Here is a 20974-nt window from a genome sequence, read left to right on the forward strand (position 1 = left end):
TTTGCATTGCACAATTCTAACCCTCAAGATGCAACCTTGTCCCTTTCCACTACGCAATGCGTAGTTCTTTCCTCTCAAGGTTGTGCACTGCGTAGCTCCAGTGCTCAAGCCCAAACCTTGTCCCCCAAAATTGTGCAATCCACCGCTCCATCCTAGCCTCAACTGCACATTGCACAGTGTCTAAGCTCAAGCTCAGACCTTGATCTCTTGAGCTGCATAACTATGCAGTCATCTGGCCTCCTTTCCCTCCCATAATTGTGTAATGGGTTGAGCCACTGTCCATCCGCTTATCTTGTCACACTGACCTCCTAGACTGCATACTTCCTTCCTCAGTCGACCGTGGACTACGCATTACACAATATCAAGGTTCAAGCTTCACCCTTGAGCTCTTTAAATGCACAATTGAATAGTCACTAAGGCTCTCCCAGCCTACAATCCAGTTCCGACTTAGTCATGGATCAACATGTGCCATCTTAGACTAGGGCTTTTCAGACTAATGTCGTCTCATCATGAGTGAATGGCATATGAAGGTACTCTATCACACCAAGAAAATATGATGAAGAAGGATATGGAGAAGGCAAACATGTGGAAACACACCTGTGTAGCAGATTACGCAAGTTGATCAATTAAGAGAAGACAAAAGGGACACCAGTTTTCGACCACAGCTCAAGACTTGATATCATTAAAGACTCCTTACCTCTAAGCCATAAGGAGGTGGATAACATGTCATGAGTTGTCATATGCCACATCATCATTGTGGGCTATGTAATTATCTATTCAAAATGTATTGTAAATTGAAATTCCAAAGGACAAATTTAGAATATGAAGAGTCATGTAAAGTTGAAAAGTCATAGGAAGTCAAAGAGCCACGAGGGTAGTCGAAGAGTCACAAGGAAGATGAAGCATCACCTCCATGGTTATATATACACCCTCATTGTATGAGGAAAGGAATTTTCACCTTGGCTCCTCCTACAAAGCATTAGAGATACAATATAGTTCTTTTGGGGAGCAAGAAGTGGCTCCAACGCTCCACTATTAGAGCTAGTGGTGTTCATTGTATACATGTGTCATGGAAATTTTACTTAATAGAAGAAGCCTCATGTTGAATATGTTATTCATGCATGGATTATAAATATTTGTAAGACTATTATGTGGATTTTTGTAATTCATGTTTGCCTTCCTCTATGCTAAAGTAGTTGAACTATTTCATTTATTTTAGTACTTATCATATTGAGAATGTGTTGTAATGGTTAATATCACTGCCATATCCTTGTAAACTATGACACTGGATATTAGACAAATATTTTTTGTTGATTGGTTGTATTGACCATCGCATATCCATGGACTATTCCGCTAGATTTTAGATGGATCCTTCTTGGTTACGTGTGTCTCTACTAGGGTGGTACTATTACTTCTCTCTTAGAGGCTCACTTTATTTCTCCCTCCGCAGTATAAGAACCTTGACACACTGACAACTGAACACTCACCAGACACACTCACTTTATTTTCAAAGGCACTTTTGCATCCCTCTCTCTTGCTAACAGTTAGAGACAAGATAAATATTTAAGAAACTGACAACCGATCCATATTCTGGATATGGCTCCTATCCCAAACGGTGTGAGGTCTAATTGGGACCACATATCAGGGAGACCCCATGAATGTTGGCATGTCTAACACCCTCAACAGGTGGTCTCCCCGATATGAAGTCCCAATTAAAACTCACACCATTTGGAGTAGGAGCCCCAACCATATTATGGTTGGTTTCCATTATCTAAAAGATATTCCTTGGATGCAACAAATGGCACAAGAGAAACACATTTAGTTTTGAGATAAACAAGTAAGTTATCCTTATGATGTATTCAATTGTAAAGTTTATAATGGTTCTTTCATGGAATGAAAAGAAATTGAATCTTTAAGAGAAAAGAAATAGTACCATCCCAATAAAGACACATGCATATATTTGAAAGAATCATTAGTATTCTTGCAAAATAGTTCACAAAGAAACAATGATCGTGAAAGAAAAAGAGACACGTGACTTGAAGATGCATACTGTGTTGGCATTATGATTTAAGTGTTGTCCTTGATGGCAACTCACTCAGAAGTTGGTACAGGTGATGGCAAAGTTGGTACAGGTGATGGCAACTTAATCAGAAGACAGATCTCAGTACAGCATGCCAAGGAAGCTCATACACGCCGTTTCGTTAAGCCCAAGTCGCGTGTATACGCTAGTTCGATTCAGAAAAAGCGCGTGTATGTGGAAAGGTTCCTTTGGTCCATGGTGGTTAGTCCTTGGAAGTTGTGCCTATGATTTCGGACCATTATGTCTCGACGGGCGTGTCGATCCCTAGTTTTAAAGTTGATGGTATTGTGTTACTATGGTTTTGGCTCTTGGTATTGAGAAAGGCCTAAGGCTATATAAGGAGAAGAAGATCATTAGGCAATATCATCTTTAGACAAGGCTTGAATATCTAAGAGAGAAAGAGATCTGATATGCAGGGTTCGGGTTGCTTGATATGAGCTAAGGAGAAATCACATCGGCGGATGGAAGACTAGATCTAAGGACAAATCGGGATCTAATGGTTTGAAATGCTCTATTATGATATGGTTGATTATGCGTATTTCTAGATCTGCATACTGTCGCAATATTATGTTCTGGATCTAACTGATGTCTGGTACAGCTGCAAGTTGAGAGAATCTACTTTTAGATCTGTACGTAGGTTGGCTTAAGTAAAAGTGCGTGTACACGCGGGTTTCGCTCATTGAAGTAGCGTATATCTCTTAAAGCTTATCTTTGGGTTTTGCAGTTGGATCTGACTGTTATTGCAGAGTTCTGTAGACTGCTCTGGGTTCTGGTATCTGGTGATTGACAGGGTTTAGTGGTTCAGTGATTCAAAGTTTGATAATTCTAGTATTGGTTGTTTTATGCTTCATGGATCTGTTATGAAAGTTGAATGAATTGGGTTCTACAGATTGAATGATGTGCTTCAGGAATATCCAGTCTGAAAATGTATGAAAAGTGATACCTGAAAGAAAGAAGATTGTAGGCCAGCACCTACGTACTAGTATCTTGGCTAGTACAAGAGCAAAGGGGGTTGGAGCTCCCTTCCAAGGAAGTTTGGAGAACGAGAGAAGGTTGTAGCCTTCTGCAGTTTGTAGCCTGCGTACTGGTACAAGGCTGCACCAGTACAAAATATTGTAAACTGAAGTTTCTTATTAAAGAAAGATAGAGACAACTTGCAGCAGGTGGTTTTCACCCACATTGGGTTTCCACCTTATATCTTGGTGTTCATGTGTGTGGTTTTTGATCTGTTCTGTTATACTGCACCTGCTTACTGTTAATGTGGTGAATAATGTCCTGATGAACTTAACTGAAGAATAAGCTAACTAAATTATGAGTTTTCTTCTTATACGCTGTTTTACTTAACCACAGTGGCGTGTACACGCTGGTTCACCTAACTGAAGTAGCGTATATGTTTCTGAGCATTGAAAAGTTTGATTGATCTGATAATACTGATTCACCTCCCCTCTCAGTATTATTTCCAACATACTGAATCCAACAAAAATAGTTAATTTTAATTAGTATGTGTTCACATAGACATACACCACAAAAAAATGAAAGAATAGTCTCACAATCATTCATGACATATGCATGAAAAGTCTGCTGGCTCCAAGAGCATCAAATTATTGAGTGAAAGTTCCAAGATACACCATTATAATGTGATGACATCTTAGCCGCTTTACATAGCAAAGCTGCATCTCTCACCAAAGTTAGTATGTGGACTTGTGGGTTATGGGCCCACGTTTACTTCGGAAGAGTTTTAATAGGCGACCTTCACATTAAACCCGGAAACAAAATAACAGCGGAATCTAGAAGAAACCCAACTAACAAATGTCAGTCCCACTTTGGACGCATAAGACTGGAACCCAAATAAACCTAACGTCCATTGATAACATATCAGGTCCACCCAAAATGTTAACCTGCGTGCACTTTCCCGTGCGATTACTGTCCGATCACCCATTCAACAGACGGTCTGGATGGCCGGATCTCAATGAGGGTTAAATCCCGTTGTATAAACCCTCATCGCATCCATTTTTAGAATTAAAGGTTGCGCTTGTTTGCACACGGTATGCATCCGATCAGCCATCCAACGGACGATACAATTACCTCCAGACTTTAAACTCCTTTTAATAATTTCTCGGGTCTGTTTTCTGAATTAAACCTTGGCGCTGGTGATCATGCGATGACCATTAGATCTATGGATCTGTTGATCGAACAATCCAGATCTATTCCCAGGTTTCTTCACAAATTCATCAAGTTTCTCACATTTTTCCAATACTATCCGTTGATCTAGACGATCCGATGGTTCCCGTTGTGTTTATTCAATCTCCTTTATTTAATTGATTTCATTCACTTATTGGTGGAATTCACATTATAACCCAGATTTACCTACCATACTCTATTTAAGACAACGTTCATAGAACTTCATCCTTTACACTCACATCACTCCATACAACACACTCAACTATATGATATCGATATTAGCATTGGATCACCATTGATCCTTATAGTGATCGATGGTCGATCAATAATCCTGTAACATGGATTTAACTTTGTTCTTGCATACATCTAAACTATAGGTAAGCAATATATAGATACATGAAATATCCAGACAACATGCATATTTCTATTATATACATAATAAGATTATAGTCTAAGGCATCTCAGCGCTAGTCACAAATTCCCTTGCGGCTACATTGTATCCTATCTCTCTTATCCCTTTCACACAACACAGACTCACTTTATATATGAAATTACAAAGGCGTGGATCATCTAAGATCCATGATTTCCTCCTTGAAATCACTCAATCAAATCCCTAAATATCTCTATCACCTGCATGGTAAATAATTACATTTAATTAAGCCTTCTAAATACTTATCAATTCCATCAATTTTTCCCTGTTTTAATAGAATTTTCCCTAGTTCATAATGGTTTTCCACGTTCCCTCTTTCACAGCTTTGAATTCTAATTTAAATGAAAGGTGCTCAGATGCTCCTGCATCACAATGATGCAACACTAGTTCCAATAGTTGAAAATTAAGAAACTACTTGCTTCTCTCCTATGCCTAGCTTGAGAAGCTAAGGTGAAAAGTCCTTTTCTTGAGCTATGATGGTCTATATATAACAAATGAGGTGACTCTCCACCTCCCTTGTGACTCTTGAGATCCCATGATGACTCTTGAGATTCCATGTGAATTTTCGAACTTCTACATGAATTTTTACTTTCCATGTGTGACCTTTGGACTTCCAAACACTTTACATTTCTCATTTTTTTAAATTACATAATTACATCCACAATGATGTGGAAAAATATAACGACACATATGAATCTTGAAATGACACTTGAACAAGCCATGAATTGGTAATAATGACATGGATTTCATTGTAGAGTTATTATGCCAAGATTCTCTTCTTGCTACCATCTTTTTGTCTTCATGATAAGTCTTGCGTGTACTTCATATTGCTCCTCTAAAAGGACAGATAATATAGAGTCTTCCATGTTATTTTGAACTTCAATCTTCTGTCATGATCTAGTGTCCCTTCATATTCTTGCTTGATGATCTATTTTTCCCTCAACCTTCACAATTATCTTTTTACATGATCACCTTCGAATATTCCTTGAGCATCATTCTCTCCTGTCAAGATACAGTACCTACAGAAGGAATTCACTCATGACAAGATGAAATCAGTCTAGAAATCTCCTAATCTACCCTATTATTCATGAAATTCATTAATTGAATCCATGACAAGGTGTGAGACCAAGGAGGAGGCTCAAGGATTGCGCAATGCACAGTTCAAGGAGGAAGTGATCAAGGTCTAGTCACTGTGATTGTACAATGCGTAGTGGCTAAGGAGTTAGACGACAAAACTACAAAGTTGAGGGAGTAAATGATGCAATAAGGCATGCTTTATCACTGTGATTACATAATGTGTAGTTTAGGGAAAACTGAGCTAAGTCATTGTGCAGTTGCACATGTCAAGGAGGAAGTGAGGCTTGACTATTGCCTGAGATTATCTAGTGCATAGTGGAAGAATGATCAGGAGGGAGAATTGTGTAGTTTTCAAGGACAAGAGGCAGGGACTGAGCATTGTGATTGCACAATGGACAATCCTTGGAGGTAGTGACTATGTAGTTCACAGTTCCAGGAGGCAAGGGTGGCTGACAAGGGCCTAAGACTATGTAATGCGTAGTTCATGGAGGAAGATTGAAGAGTGGTTGGTAGGGCAAGGTATAAAGAGAGGAACACTTCATAAGTTGACTAAGCCTGGGATTAGTGAAGCGAAAAAAAAAAACATGACTTGAACATGATCACACGCTCATAAACGATTAACCAAAAAATAATGAAACACATAACACCCAAAATCAACTTGTACCCATTGAAATGACAACAAAATGACACTTATTCCTAAGTATGACACTTAAGATACACTTTGTGACACAAGTGACAACAACAACAAAATAGTGCATAGAAATTTGGGAATGATTCTAATACATATCTATATGATCGATAAGACCCATTAGTACAATAGAAATAACTAAAGTTTCCTCTTAAAGATGTCTTATAACTCCCTTTCACAAAGTGCGACACTTCTCTTACCAAAAGATGACACTTGGATTTTCTTCACAAAGGGACTTGGAAACTTAGAGAACAAGCATGGAATATCTTTTATTACTAGAAAAGACAACTCACAATTTTAAAGGAGGCTCCGAAGCTTGAATACATGCCAAAATTTGGAGGGTGTTGTAGCAGAGACAACATGTTGTAACTATGATATCTCATGCATGTTAATCAACACATTATGGCTTCAGACCAATTTAGAAGAAAATATTATGGGGGAGATAAGACTCCATTTGCATTAAAGGGGCTCATATGACTTAATGTTCATTAAAGTGTGTGTGTATTAAAAAAAAGTCCATTAAGTGACTTTATGGAGTGCCAAGTGTCAGCGAAAAGGCATGCACATACAAGGATATTTGTTGGTAATATGAGGCATTACTAAGAGTGGGATAATACATAGGATGGAAGTAATTACTCTTGGAACCACTATGCTTTGGAAATCCCTATCCGACTGATTTAGGAACCCCGGAGTTAGTGGCACAACCTGAGGGACTATAAGTGTAGAGAAGGGTGTGCACTACTCTAGTGTGGGCTAATGGGAAATTTCAGCCTGGAGGTTAGAGGATTCTATGGTTTGATATGCAGGCCTAGAGGGTATATGGAGACTCTAGAGAGTAGTAGGAACTATTGGAGCCATAGGACTCTGAGGACCTCCTTATTTGGCCAAGTTACACACCTATGAGGTAGTGGCACAACCAGAGGGATTGGAGTTGTAGAGAAGAGGGTGCACTACTTGGGTGTGGGATGATAGGGTATGTGAGCCTATAGGTTGGAGTATTACGTGAATTATGAGGTTAAAAATGGGCCTAAAAATGAAAAATGTACTAACAAAATTAACTTTAAGATAACCAATAATATTCAAGATGATGATGGTATTCCCACGGGAGAATACTTTTAGAGGGAAAAGAAGAAAAATACTTTTTTTAGTCATAGTATTTACTTATATCATTGTAAGTTTACACAAATCTCAAGTGTGTATGCTTGTTGGATGAAAAATTAGATTTTGTATCCAATGAGTACCCAATCTACACACTTTTGAGTAGTTCCACACTAAGAAAAAATCCAAATACATGAAATTACAATATAAAATGTAGTTTTCTTTATTTTCTTTTAGATATTCATAGCTCTTATTTTATTATATTTGCTACTATTTTATTATTCTCCTAGGGGGCTCATTTATGCCAGGTGTAAGTTAATAACAAGGGGTGGGGATGTTACAAAATTCCCCGACCTCTAAGAATTTTTAATGGCTTTAATTGAAGGTCATACTCCTAGAGAGTTGTCATCCAATTGGCTCACCTATCTTCTAAATCCCTTTTCACTAGAAATTTCCTCAAAGAGGGATAAGGGACAATTACTTCAGTACGAAATCTAAGTAAGAAGGGATTGAAATGCTTGATATATTTGAAAATAGTATAAGCTTTCTTTTCAACATTGGAATAGTTCAATTCAGCAACTTGAAAACTTGTACTCATGAAGGAAACAAACATTTCAAAATTTTGTTCATTTTTCTAAGGAGAGTTGCAGAAGATTGATTAGAAGAAAATGTACAAAGAATAAATTATTTAATAAATGTAAAAGATATAAGTGTGGGAGCCTGAAAAATATCTTCTTTGATTAATTTAAATGCATCTTGTTCCAAATTGTTCCACTTAAATAGAATCTTTATTTATCATTTTTTGGAGTTGCTTAACCATTTTGGCAAAACTGGGTACAAAACATCTAGAAAAATATATTTGACCTAGAAAATACTACAGGGTATTTTTATTGTGATGGTCCAGGGAAAGGGATTTTTGATATAGCTTTGATCTTTCCAGGTTCTATTATTATCACTAACTTTAAAACAATAAATCCCAAAACTTTTTCCTCAGTTAATGTAGAAATGGATTTAATGATGTGCCATATTTCCTACATAGTTCAAAAATATTAATTAGATGATGCATGTGATTAGATCTCTTTTCAGAATAAATAGTTACATCATAAATATAAACTACAACATATTTGTTTATTAAATCTCTGAAGGATATATCCATTACTATTTAGAAGGTGGCAATGATTTTAATTAGGCCAAAATGCATCTTCCAATATGAATAAATGTGCCATTTTGTTCAAAAGGGTTTTTTTAATTGGACATTTTTAGACACAGTAACTTGATTGTATCTTGAATAACCATTAAGGAAAGACAACATTTCTGACCCAATAATAAATTGTAAAATATGTTCCATATCATAAAATGGGAATTAACTTTCCTAGAAGCCATATGGAGGTTTTATGAAACTTACATCAATGCATAATTGTTCATTCATTTATATGATTTAAAGTTAATATCATGAACATGCTTTATGTTTCTACCGTTGTATATGTTTCATTTGAATAATTTTCAGGTTTCGAAGACATCAAGAGAAGCTTAGGGTTTGCACCTTACAGGATCTACTCAAACGTAGGACTTCTGGGTAAGGACACTCTTACACAGTTCAGTAGAATAAGCATTTAGGTTGATTTCCTAAGCATTTTTTGTTGTGGTTTTCCCTCCACTCTATTGGGGCTCTCAACCCAAGACCCTAGGGTGTTCTCACTTGCAACAAGTCTGCATCAGCTACAAACCAAAACTAGTCAAGATCCTCTAATCCAAGTCCTTTAAATATAGGCAGCTTAATGTCATCATAAACTTTCCTTCTCGAGGGGCTAGGTAGAGGGGGGGGGGGTGGGGGTGTAGGGTAATTATTATGGGGGGATGGGGTGTAAGGGGGGTGGATGGATGGGGAATCCCAAAGGTGCCCTGATTTTTCTCAACTCCTAACTTCGACGTGCCTTGAGGATGGGAGGGGGAATGCCATGGGTTTGTAGGGTTACTTCTTTCTTCCTTGCTTTCAGATCCTCCTAACAAGGGGTTATAGGGTTATCGATCTATAAATCAATAGACCTTGAGATATTGTTACTAACATTCTTGAGTCATGTATCAATTTAGGATTCCACTCCTTAGGTTCATCGTTCTTGAAACAAGTCTTATGCTCGATCAACTTAGATACCCACTCGTACAATTCAATGTGGAACGAACCAAAGAAGATTTCGTATTTCTCTTCGAAGATATAATTCTATAACTAGTCTTCAGTTGATAATTGAGGTTTTATGTTCTCTTTTTCTGCAAATTCTCTTTCTTTATGTTCAACCCACTCCTGGATTTCTTTCTTCGACAGATGCCAGAACATATCCCTTAAGCAAACCCCGGTCCCAACAATGGAACCATTTGTTGGTTTAAGGGGGATTGACCTAGGTTCAAAATGTACTGCGCACCAACAAAACCCTCAACCACTAACCCTTTCAACAATGACCTACAAGAAGATCACAGTCTCACTGAAGCAGTTATGGGAGGTTGCAAAACCATGCCTCTGCAGCTAGAGGGATATTCACGTTGTGGCTCCCATGTGTTCACTTATGTCTTATATGTATCTACAACTTCGCATACATGAATAACTTCGCGCTAATGATTAACTTCACAGATTGGTACTTAACACATAAACATAACAGAGAATAGTATAACATATATTCTTCCACATAATTCAATAAAAATCATGCATGACAATATATATAACAACAGATAATGAACACAGAAAGATGCACAATACTTTGCCAAAACTTCTTATTTATTAATAAGGATCTTCAATACATACACTTCTCTAACATTCGCACCCAGCTGTAGGTGGTTTGCACACTCAGCTATAGACTCTTCCAATGCCTACGCGTACTCAGTTGCGAAGCCTTCCCAAAAATATAGAGCCAAGACAAAAAATATGATCAATCTATGAATTCTATCTATTCTAAGCTATATTCTAAAAAGTATTACACCTTCTTTATATAGATTTACTTACTACAAGACCATGATCCACATACCATGGATCCGGAAAAACAGTGGACTAATACCTGATACCCGTTATAAAATAAGGGACTTTGACCCACCCCAAAGCCCCTAGAAATTGCACGATGAATAGAACTTTTCCAACTCCACGCGCTCTACTCCTCAAAATGCAGAGTCTTTGACCAAAACATGGACCAATTTGGGTTGCGCCCAACACTTCCCCTCCTTGACAACAACCCTCTATCTTCCACCCACCCAAGTCAAATCGCCACTAGTTACATGATGAGCTATAACATCTTAATAATTGATGCAGGAGCATTAGACCAAGTTCGTGGTGGAAAATGAAAGGGGATTGACAATGTGATGGATTGGCCATATGTTGAGCTGGAAAAGTTGATTTTGTCTCCTTTAATGAGAAGTTGAATAATGTAAATAAAAAATTTGAATAAGTTGTAGAGTCTAGGACATGAAGAATCATTTTTGTTGTGACTTTTCAACTTCCCTTAACTAGAGAGAAGGGGAATCAAATTAGTTGCAAAGGATGTGCATAAAAAGAGTATCGATTGAGAGGAAAGGAGCTTCTTCTCCTACCTCGAACTTGTACCTGTGAAATAAATAAAAGAAAATGTAGCATATTCAGTCTATTTCTCTTTGTTATTTCACTGTGTTGTTATCTTTGTATTCGAATTGTATGTACATTTGATTTCATTCTAGAAACCTTGTGAATGGGGCCCGTAGTGTTAGGTGCTTGTAGACAATCAATTTTTGAGTTGTGATTCTTAGGCGTGCTTGTGATAGTGTCCCCAATCCATATGTTATAGTTTCTTTGTTTTGCAGGGAGCGAAACAGTTTGGTTAATTTGAGTATGCCTATTAAGCCGATGAGGGGATGTTGGATGCAAAGGGAGGAAGGAGGAGAACGTTGTTTGAGTAGGGAAACTTGGAGAGTTAGATAACTTGAACGTTGAGACAGATTCTTTGGCCTAAATGCTACCACGACTAGGTTGTTGGGAGCTTGAGCACAAACCTTGGTCGCTAAGACGAGGGAGCTCATTCCTTGAGCGTGGGAGGTGTGTTAAGACAATGAGATATCATTTTGGTAGAGGACCGAATCGCTTCAAATTCCCAAGAGCCAAAAACAAAGTTCCAGAGGCACTACAAAAATATTTCATTGTGTGTTATGAAAATATTTCGTAGTGCATTACGAAAATATTTTGTAGCACCTACAGCCAGTTTATCTTTGCACTATGTTGCACCTGTATTTCCTTCTTGGATTCTTGTTTCCATCAATTTTTGGTATCAGAGTGCGTTTGAAGTAGAGCTATGTTTGTGATAGAGTTGTATTTTATATTGGTGGTGTTGTCTATAGCAAAGGGAGATGGAAATGTGAGCAAGAAGAGAGAGAGGTCGTGGAGGAAGTCTTGTAGCTAATACAGAAATCCAAGCAGAGATATAGAGGTTGAAAGCTCTTTTAGAGGCCATGGAGACCAGCAAGCAACGAGACCCTGACACTAGAGATGATAGTAGATCGGAGGAAGAAGCTACAACAAAAAGAGAAACGCCTATGGATGAAGCTTTGGAGGTTAAACTGTTGACGTCATTTTTAAGCTCAAGTTCGAGACCAAAACCTGGGTTGTCTACCTATGATGGTAGTCTGGTAACTGAGACTCTGATGGACTAGATTAGTGAACTAAACAAGTATTTTGAATCTGAGGATATTGAAGAATATAAGCAGGTAAAATTTATTATAACTAGGTTGAAATTCCATGATGCATTGTGGTGGGACAATGTGCAAGTTGAAAGAAGGAAAAAGGGGAAACCATTGATTCAAAGTTGGCAAAGATGAAGGGGAATTTTTTGCCAAAAGACTATCAGATATCCCTCTGCAAACAGGTGCATAACATCAAGTAAAGTTTGTTAATAGGTAGAGAATATATAAGGATTTTTACAGCGTGAAATTGAGGGAAGGTTATGTAGAAGACACCCCGGAGAAAACAACAAGGTACATTAATGGCTTGAAGCTAGAGATTCAAGATGAAATCAGCATGTTTTCTCCCAAGACGATGGAAGAAGCATACCAGTTTTCCTTGAAGGTAGAAGAGAATATAATGAGGAAGAAAAATTCAAGCAGAGGTCATGGATTTGCTAGATGAAAAGGGAAGACAGTTGGAAGAGGGAAGGCTCCAGCCCAAAATAATGATGTAGGTAACCAAAGACAACAAGGAAAAAAAGAGAAAAAAGGTGACTCCAGAGGAGGAAGACCTTACTAGAGAGGTAGAGGTAGAGGAAGAGGCAGAGAGACTATCTACCAGTGCTATAAATGTGAGCAGTTGTGTCACAGATCTTTTGAGTGTCCTGAGAATGAGAACAGAGGACAAAGAGATGCATATGTGGCTCAGTCGGAAGCAGAAAAATCACAGGAACCTGTGGCAGAAAATGCACAAGAGACGAGAGAATATTTAATGATGAGTAAGGTCTTGATGAAAGTAGCCAAGGAGACTATTGAATCAGCACAGAGAAAATCCTTGTTTAGGATTGTTTGCAAGGTTGGAGGAAAATGCTACAAAGTGGTGATTAACAATGGGAGCACTAACAATCTAATTTCCACAGAAATGGTGGAAAAACTTGGATTGAAAAGGTTGAAGCATCTAACACCATATAAAGTATCATGGTTGTAGAAAAGTCACTAATTGTTGGTAAGTGAGCAGAGCGGAGTAGAGTTCCAGATAGGTCGATATAAGGATAAGATAGTTTGTGACATCATGCCAATGGATGTCTGCCACCTTCTTTTGGGATGACCCTAGAAATTTGATAGGAAAGTGGTACATGATGGAGAAAAAAATACCTATCATTTTGAAAAGGATGGAATCAAGTACACCCTTGTACCATTGAAGGAAGAAAGTACAACTGAGACAAGTAGCTCAAAAGCACTGTTGTTGGGAGGAAATGAATTTCTGCAACAAATGAAGGAAGAAGAGGTCAGCTATGTGATGGTTTGCAAGCTAAAGGTAATACTTTTGCACATTGAAATTATATATTTACCTGTTGAGATTCAAGAGATGTTGCATGAGTTTAGTGATATCGTGGTAGATGACTTGCCAAGTGAGCTGCCACATAAGAGAAGTATCAACCATCACATTGACCTCATACCAAGAGAAAGCCTTCCAAACAAAGCTACTTATTGAATGACACCCAAGGAAAATGAGGAGATAAGGAAGCGGGTTCAAGGGTTGCTAGGCAAAGGATTGATAAGGGATATCTTGATTCTATGCATTGTCCTTGTGGTACTTAGTCCCAATAAATATGGAGAATGGAGGTTGTGCACAGATTCCAAAGAAATTAACAATATTACAATCCGGTACATATTTTGATTGCCACAGATGGATGACATGATGGACTGTTTGAGTGGGGAAGCCCACTTTTCAAAAGTTTATTTGAATAGTGGTTACCATCAAATCCAGATCATAGAAGGGGACAAATGGAAGACAACTTACAAGACCAATAGTGGACTATATGAATGGTTGGTCATGCCATTTGGACTATCAAATGCACCAAGCACCTTCATGTGGTTGATGAACGAGGTCTTGAAGGAGTTTGTCGGTAAGTTTGTTATTGTTTATTTAGATGATATTTTGATTTTCAGCCGAACAAAGGAAGAAAACCTTAGGCATGTAAGGTATGTTCTAGAAATCTTGTAGTAAGAGAAATTGTTCATTAACCTGAAAAAGTGTACTTTCATGAGGTCTGAGTTGGTATACTTAGGCTTTGTCATTTCAAAAGATGGGCTGAAAATGGATCCAGAGAAAATAAAGGCGATTGTGAGTTGGCCTTCACCAATAACATTTTTGAAGTTAGGAGTTTTCATGGTTTACCTAGCTTCTATAGGAAGTTCATCAAGAGTTTCAGTGGTATTTGTGCTCCTATCGTTGAGGTAATCAAGAAGGACAGACAACCATTTTTTTGGACAGCAACAGCAGAGAAAAGTTTCCAATTCTTGATGATATAGATCCTGGGGGGGGGAGATCTAAGTAAATGTGACACCAGAAAAAATTAAAAAATAAAAGTTAAATTAAATTAAATTAAAAAATAAAAAATAAATAAATAAATAAAAATAACCCACATCATAAACAAATCCACTAGAAAGACTTTCTATTACATCAGAAAAATCAATGTGATAGCTACATTGTGGTGTATAATTTGTCCTCTTACAAAGTGAGGTTGGTTTTTTATAACCTTTTTTTGGTTACATTACCATGGGTGGGAAAATAACATGCCTGGATAATACCATGGGAGAGTTTTAGTTACATTACAATGGGTAAACACCATTGATGAATTTCCATTTGGATCATTCCTCCCCCCTTAGGAAGAAATGATACCCATTGCCTTTGTTGAAGATGAGTGGTGAATGACCAAGTGTTGTTGAAGAAACGTTTTTTGCGTGGTTGACCCATAACCAAGGATTTGTGGATCACCCATAACCGAGATGCATGAAGTTCTGAGGACAGAGATACCCTATAATGTTTGAGTGATAATTGCAATATAGATAGTGTGCGGCCTAGAAAATGGGCTTTGAGGAACTGTGGGTTTGTGGATGACCCATAACCATGATGATCGAAGATCCGAGGATGGAGATACCATGTAATGCTTGTGAAAAAATATTATACTAACAGTTTGCGGCCTAGCAAATGGACTTCGAAGATAAGGGTTCTCGGTGGTTGACCCATAACCATGATGAACAAGGGTCTGAGGATAGAGATACCCTATATTGGGCCTCAAGATATCATTGCATATTTTGTTAGAGCTCACATCCAACTTGGCTAATTATCTAAAACTATGCATATCACACCAGAATGATTGAAACCAATCACCTGAAGCTACGCTTGTCATGCCAAAATGATTAAAATTGCATGCCAATATGAAGTGCCATCAATTTTCTCTGACGCAGTGAATGAGGAACCAAATAGATGAGCTTTGCAGGAAACCAGGTTCTTTGAGTTCCATTAGATCCAGTATTGTCCTAATAAGTCAATATAAAATTTCTCCTATGAAAGCATCGGAAGGAGTTAATTATGAGGTTGTAAATTGCTAAATCTGCAACTAGAAGTACATATCCATCCACTACTGGATGGGTTGTCAAAATGGCAAAAGTATTTTCCTCTTTCTCTTTTTTTCTTCTTTTTTTTTTGTTTTGGAAAATGTAAAACCAGAAATATGAAAAGTCATTGACAAACTACGCATCATGCCAATTTTCAAATTACAATAGAATCCCCACAGAGTTGAGTTTGTTGTGCTTAACAAATTTTCTTGCTATGTGATAAGATTAAATCATAAATTATTATATAGTATATATGTCTCTCCTTAAAGCCATGGAGAGAGTTTTTCATAAGTCTCTAATTAAAGCCAGGATTTAGTGAAAATGTAGTGCTCGCCATCATTGTCAAATTGTGGCTGATTTTTCTATCTCGATGTTGTTGGCTTGGTCCGAATGACACCTCAGGTAGAAGCTTTATCTGAAGTTGAAGTTGTGGAAATATGTTCGGAGCGATCTCTCAACAGGTTTTTCAATATTTTGTTTGTGGGATTCTTTGGCAGCGTTGTCATGAAGACCACAGCCTTGGGAATCATGTCGTGTGAGAGATTCTCTTTGTAGAAACACACAATCTCTTCTTTTGTTATGATGGTCTCATCATTTCCCCTAGCCTTGATAAAGGCACAGGGCATCTCGCTCCACTGGGGATGGGGCATTACAACTTCAAATGTGTGAAAATTTAGATTAGCAAAATCAAGTGGCTCCAATATAATATATGCACCCCAACTATTATAACGCTATGTGCTAGCCTGAAATTATGGATAATATGGAGCACTAAAAAGATTGATCAGCTTTCTTGATTGAATATCATAGTCAATTGTGTATCCTTTATGCATTCTTGTTAATACAAGTCATTTTTCCCTTACATTAGGACCTTCATGTGACCTGATAATTAGCTTTAAATGGTTATTGTTTAGAAATTGTTTTGTATAGTCTAGACCCCATAATGAACCAATCCATCTTTCTTTGTTTGGTGATAGTCCTGGATGTATATAGGGATCTAAAAAAAAGGACATCACCTAGTATCAAGATCAAACCCTCCCAAATGGGTTCAAAAAATACTCTCCTATCTCTGGCTTGATCCCTATACTTAGCCATCACTTCCTACTCAAAACCATAGAAAGCTATGTAGAATTTGGATTCATGATTCCCGCAGAGAAGAAATATTCTATGAGGGAGAAGAACCTTCCAAGCCAAGAGCAATAAAAAAATATCAAGTCCCTAAGCCCCTCTATCAACATAATCTCCATTGAAGACAAAAAATTGAGTGGGAGATGGAGGCCCTGTAGTCTGTAGCAGGTTAAGAAAGTCATGAAACTAGTCATGAACGTCACCCACCACCACAATGTTGCAGTTGTTGTTGATGTTGATTTCTAGGCAATTGGGCTCTCTATGGAGGATCTTGAATGTTGATATTACAATACTGTCAAATATTGATATCGGAAGCACTGATGGGAACTCAGAGGGAGGAATGTGTCAGGATGACCAATCAAACACCATAGCTAAGGGCTCTACCCATTCTATGCTCAATGCTCCCTACGGAGTCCATTTTATTGGTATCTCAAATGGTGGCGGTGGAGTGCCATTGTTGGTTGTATGTGTATCGATATTCTCAATGTCTTCATTATTGTTGTAAGGCAAGGTTTTGGAGGAAGAAGTCATGAGAGGAGAGAGAATTTGGATGAATAGACGCAGCAGGGTGTTGATGTCGGACTTTCCTTTCTTTGTTGCAGCAAAATGAAAATTTAAGTATTCTCTCTACTGCTAGACGCGACCTATGTGGTTTGCCTCGTTGGATTTTACCCCAACTTTGTTAACTAGTCGAGCAATGAAAGCAGCTGGAAGACCATCATCAAGATCATGTATGAGTATAATACATGGGATGAAGAAAGGAGATTCAAGAAGATCGAGCTCTAAAAGCAGGTGCAAGAGAACCACTTGTTGGGCACCAAATTGGGCTATCTTTCTACTGCATTTCCATCCCTCTTTTTGTCCTTTTGGCACTTATTCATCTGTATTTACTATGCTAAATCCATAAGGTAATTAACCCTTTCCTGTCTATTGGAATATTTTATTAATGAAGTAAAGTCGTGGGGTTTTGCCTATTCATAGAACTAAAACGCATGTTTCACCATAGCTTTCAGAGAATAGGTACCGAGCTTTCAGCGTCGTGCAGTAGATCCGTGATTCACAGCAAAGACCAGCCATAAGGAAGTCATGTAGCCGGAGTTGCAGATGTCCCTGAACCATTCTTGGACCATTCTCTGATCTTGTTCATCCGGTGTTGGTGTCGTTATGAACTGATGTATATTTCTGGGTATACGGTTACCAGGTTTTGGGGAAGGATGTTGTTCTCCTTCGCTTTGTATAAAAGACATGTTATTCCTGTAAAAAGGAAAGGGAAAAAAGGCTCCCCATCGATATTGTAATATTTTTCTTCTAGTTAATAATATACCACTCCTTTTGTTGCTTCACTCTTCACTGTGATTAACGCAGCCCTGATCAGAGAGCTGGGCCCGCTCTTCTGATCAGGTGTTGCGTAGTTCTTGTTGTGTGTCATTTATCATTTTATGGTTGATGTTGCAAATTGTTATTTCTTGTAATTGCTTTTCTTGAGTACTGCAATTAATTTCAGTTTTACGGCAATGCTTTGAGTATTAATCACGAACCCTTGGTCGGTGGTGGATGGTAACCTTGCCCCTGCATATACTTTGCATGTTGCCTTGAAAAGGATATGCACCCAGATTGATAGATTAATGTAGGAAAAAGGGTGAATAGATTGTTCATACCTGGACCCCAACATTTTGGCACCGTTGTCGGGGAGGCTAACAAGGTGCAAGACACGATCCAGACCAACCAGAGGGTCAATCTCTTTTCCTGGGGAGAGAACGATTTTTCTCACTCTGCTCTAGGTCCTGAGCATAGTTGTTTCTTTTTTCTTGTTTTTATATTCTTTCCCATTTTCATAGGGCCAACCTCTTGTCCTAGGGAGGGAGGAGTCTTTTGACACCCTGCTCCAAGCCCTGAGTTAGATTTATTTTTCAAACCCTTTTGTGTTTTAATTTTGGGAAACCCTAGCTTTTACCCTGGGGAGGGAGGAGTCTTTTGACGCCCTACTTCAGATCTGGAAGTATTAGGTCTTCTCGGAGGTGTGTTTTTGTTTTTGTTTCTTGTCCTGGGGAGGGAGGAGTCCTTTGATGCCCTGCTCCAGGCCCTGAACCTTAGATTCCTATTTCTTTTCTGTTAGTTGTCTCTCTTTTCATAAGCTCTTTTGTCTTAGGGAAGGAATGGTCTTTTGACACCTTACTTCAAGTCTAGAGCGTTGTAAGTCGACACCAAGACCTTGTGTCATATCAATATTTGTATGAACAGAGAACCAAATAATAGGGGCAGAGGGAGAGCCCCAAAGAGGGGAGGACCAGACTTGGGAAGAAAGACTTACATCCAACAAATTATAGAAAAAGCTGAATCAGAAGCATCCTCTCGCGCAGTCGTGAGACCGGGTGCATGGAGGACAAAATCCGAGGGACAATCAGTAGATCAACCAGTGCCATCCACAGTATTCTTGGGCGATTCGACACAGTAGCCCTTCCAGCAGTTGAGGAGACATCCAACAGTATACCTAACCAAGGGAACCCTACACTGGTAATAGAAAGGGAAGAGGTTGCAAGTAGAACATTGATAGGGTCAGGCCACTCCAGCAAGGGAAAGGAGGTCATAGCCAAGGGATCAAGTCATCAGGACACAGGAGAAGGAATTGTAGGGGCACTCACATCACCAAGGGATCGGGGAAGTGCTGTCAAAGCGACTCGAACCCGAGTGGTAAGGAACCCTTGACCATCTTCTACAAAGCCTGTTGAAATACCCAGTGGTTATTGGAGGATATTTATGGCACCTACAACCTCCACTATCGATTTCCCAGTTGGGGATCTGGAGGCTGGTGCGCCCACGAAGCCCATTGCATTAGCAGCCTTACCAAGCTTTCATGGGCTTATTTCAGAAGACCCCGACACATTTTTGTTCGAGTTTGACATAGTGTGCTGGGGGTATGACTACATGATGGATGCCCAGAAGTTAAAAAATTTCCCTGCCACACTAAAAGGGACAGCTCTACGATGGTTTATGGGCCTTGGAGGAAGGTCTATTTCCACATGGGATGATATACGAACAAATTTCTTGGAAAAACACCAGGATTACTGTAAATCCCAGAACATCAAAGAGAAACTTTTTAAGTTCACACAAAAAGAAGACAAGAGCTTGGAAGACTGCGTGGAACGATTTAAGTACACATTACAGAGGTCAAGTCACTCTGACCTAGATAGGGATATTTTGAAAATTATCCTCCCCCGAGCTTTTCATGAGGACTCTTTGAAATTGATGAACATCATAGGAAAGGGAGATATATCGAAGGAAAGCTTCAATGCTATATGTGAACTATGCATCCAGTGATAGAGGGGACTCGCAAGAAACAGACAAGGGATTCACTCAGCAAGGGTATCTGGTGGGGGTGTTACGAAGGTAGAAATCGAAAACCTATTGGACAACTTGAGAACTGATATTCTAAGTACTTTGTCAGCACAGATGGACACACTACAAGTGAAACAGAAGCAGCTAGAATTGGACAAGACCATGGCTATATTCTACCCAAAGTGTAGAAAGAAGCATCCAGAGAGAAATGTCCATTAAACTCCATAGAGGAATGCACATTCTGTGAATTAAATCATGCAACAAGCTCATGCCCCTCCTTGCCAAGCCTGAAAGTGGTGTTTCAAGGGACAGGAGAAGACATGGAGCAATTGTACCTCATGGGGTCTAAAAATCCATGGCAGCCTCAACCACCAATGGGAAATCAAGGTATGTACTCGGACCCATCTCAATATTTCAGTAACTTCAATATGAATCCTCAGTCCATGCCTTATCCACCCATGTGGCCACAATACCAGTTTTCACCTTGGCATCAGCGGAGCCCTCAAGCTAGTTCGAGCTCCCCATGGGCTCCAACTTGGAGAGAACCTTCTCCTGGGTAGTTTCCTTAGCCGATGCCACAACAGCAACTCTAGCTGCCCTCTAATGTGCCTCCTAGTAGTCAACCTGTTCGTCCCCAACTTCCCATCCAACCTAACCTGAATCCTAATAATAAAGGAGTTCATCAAACCAACACTCTCAACCTACCTTTGCATAGAATTTCCACCGCAGAATTGTATGAAATGAATTTACGATCAGGGCGGACATTTGATGCTCAACCTCCACCAGTTATCATTGAACAACTTGATAGTGAGGGTAAAGAATCAGAATTAATTAACAAGGAACCAAAACAAATTAGTAGAAATCAGGCGCCTCCTGCAAAACAACA

At 38.8% G+C, this 20974-nt stretch overlaps 1 pseudogene; it reads right to left on the reverse strand.

The window, feature by feature from the left end:
- LOC149248108 (serine/threonine-protein phosphatase 7 pseudogene) overlaps positions 1–17283 on the reverse strand; it is a 78035-nt pseudogene extending 60752 nt beyond the window's left edge.
- Positions 17284–20974: the final 3691 nt, after the last annotated feature.

This window comes from Pinus tabuliformis, chromosome 7 (assembly GCF_031772625.1).
Source record: "Pinus tabuliformis cultivar Carrire ecotype Pingquan chromosome 7, CPIR1, whole genome shotgun sequence".
Lineage (NCBI taxonomy): Eukaryota > Viridiplantae > Streptophyta > Pinopsida > Pinales > Pinaceae > Pinus > Pinus tabuliformis.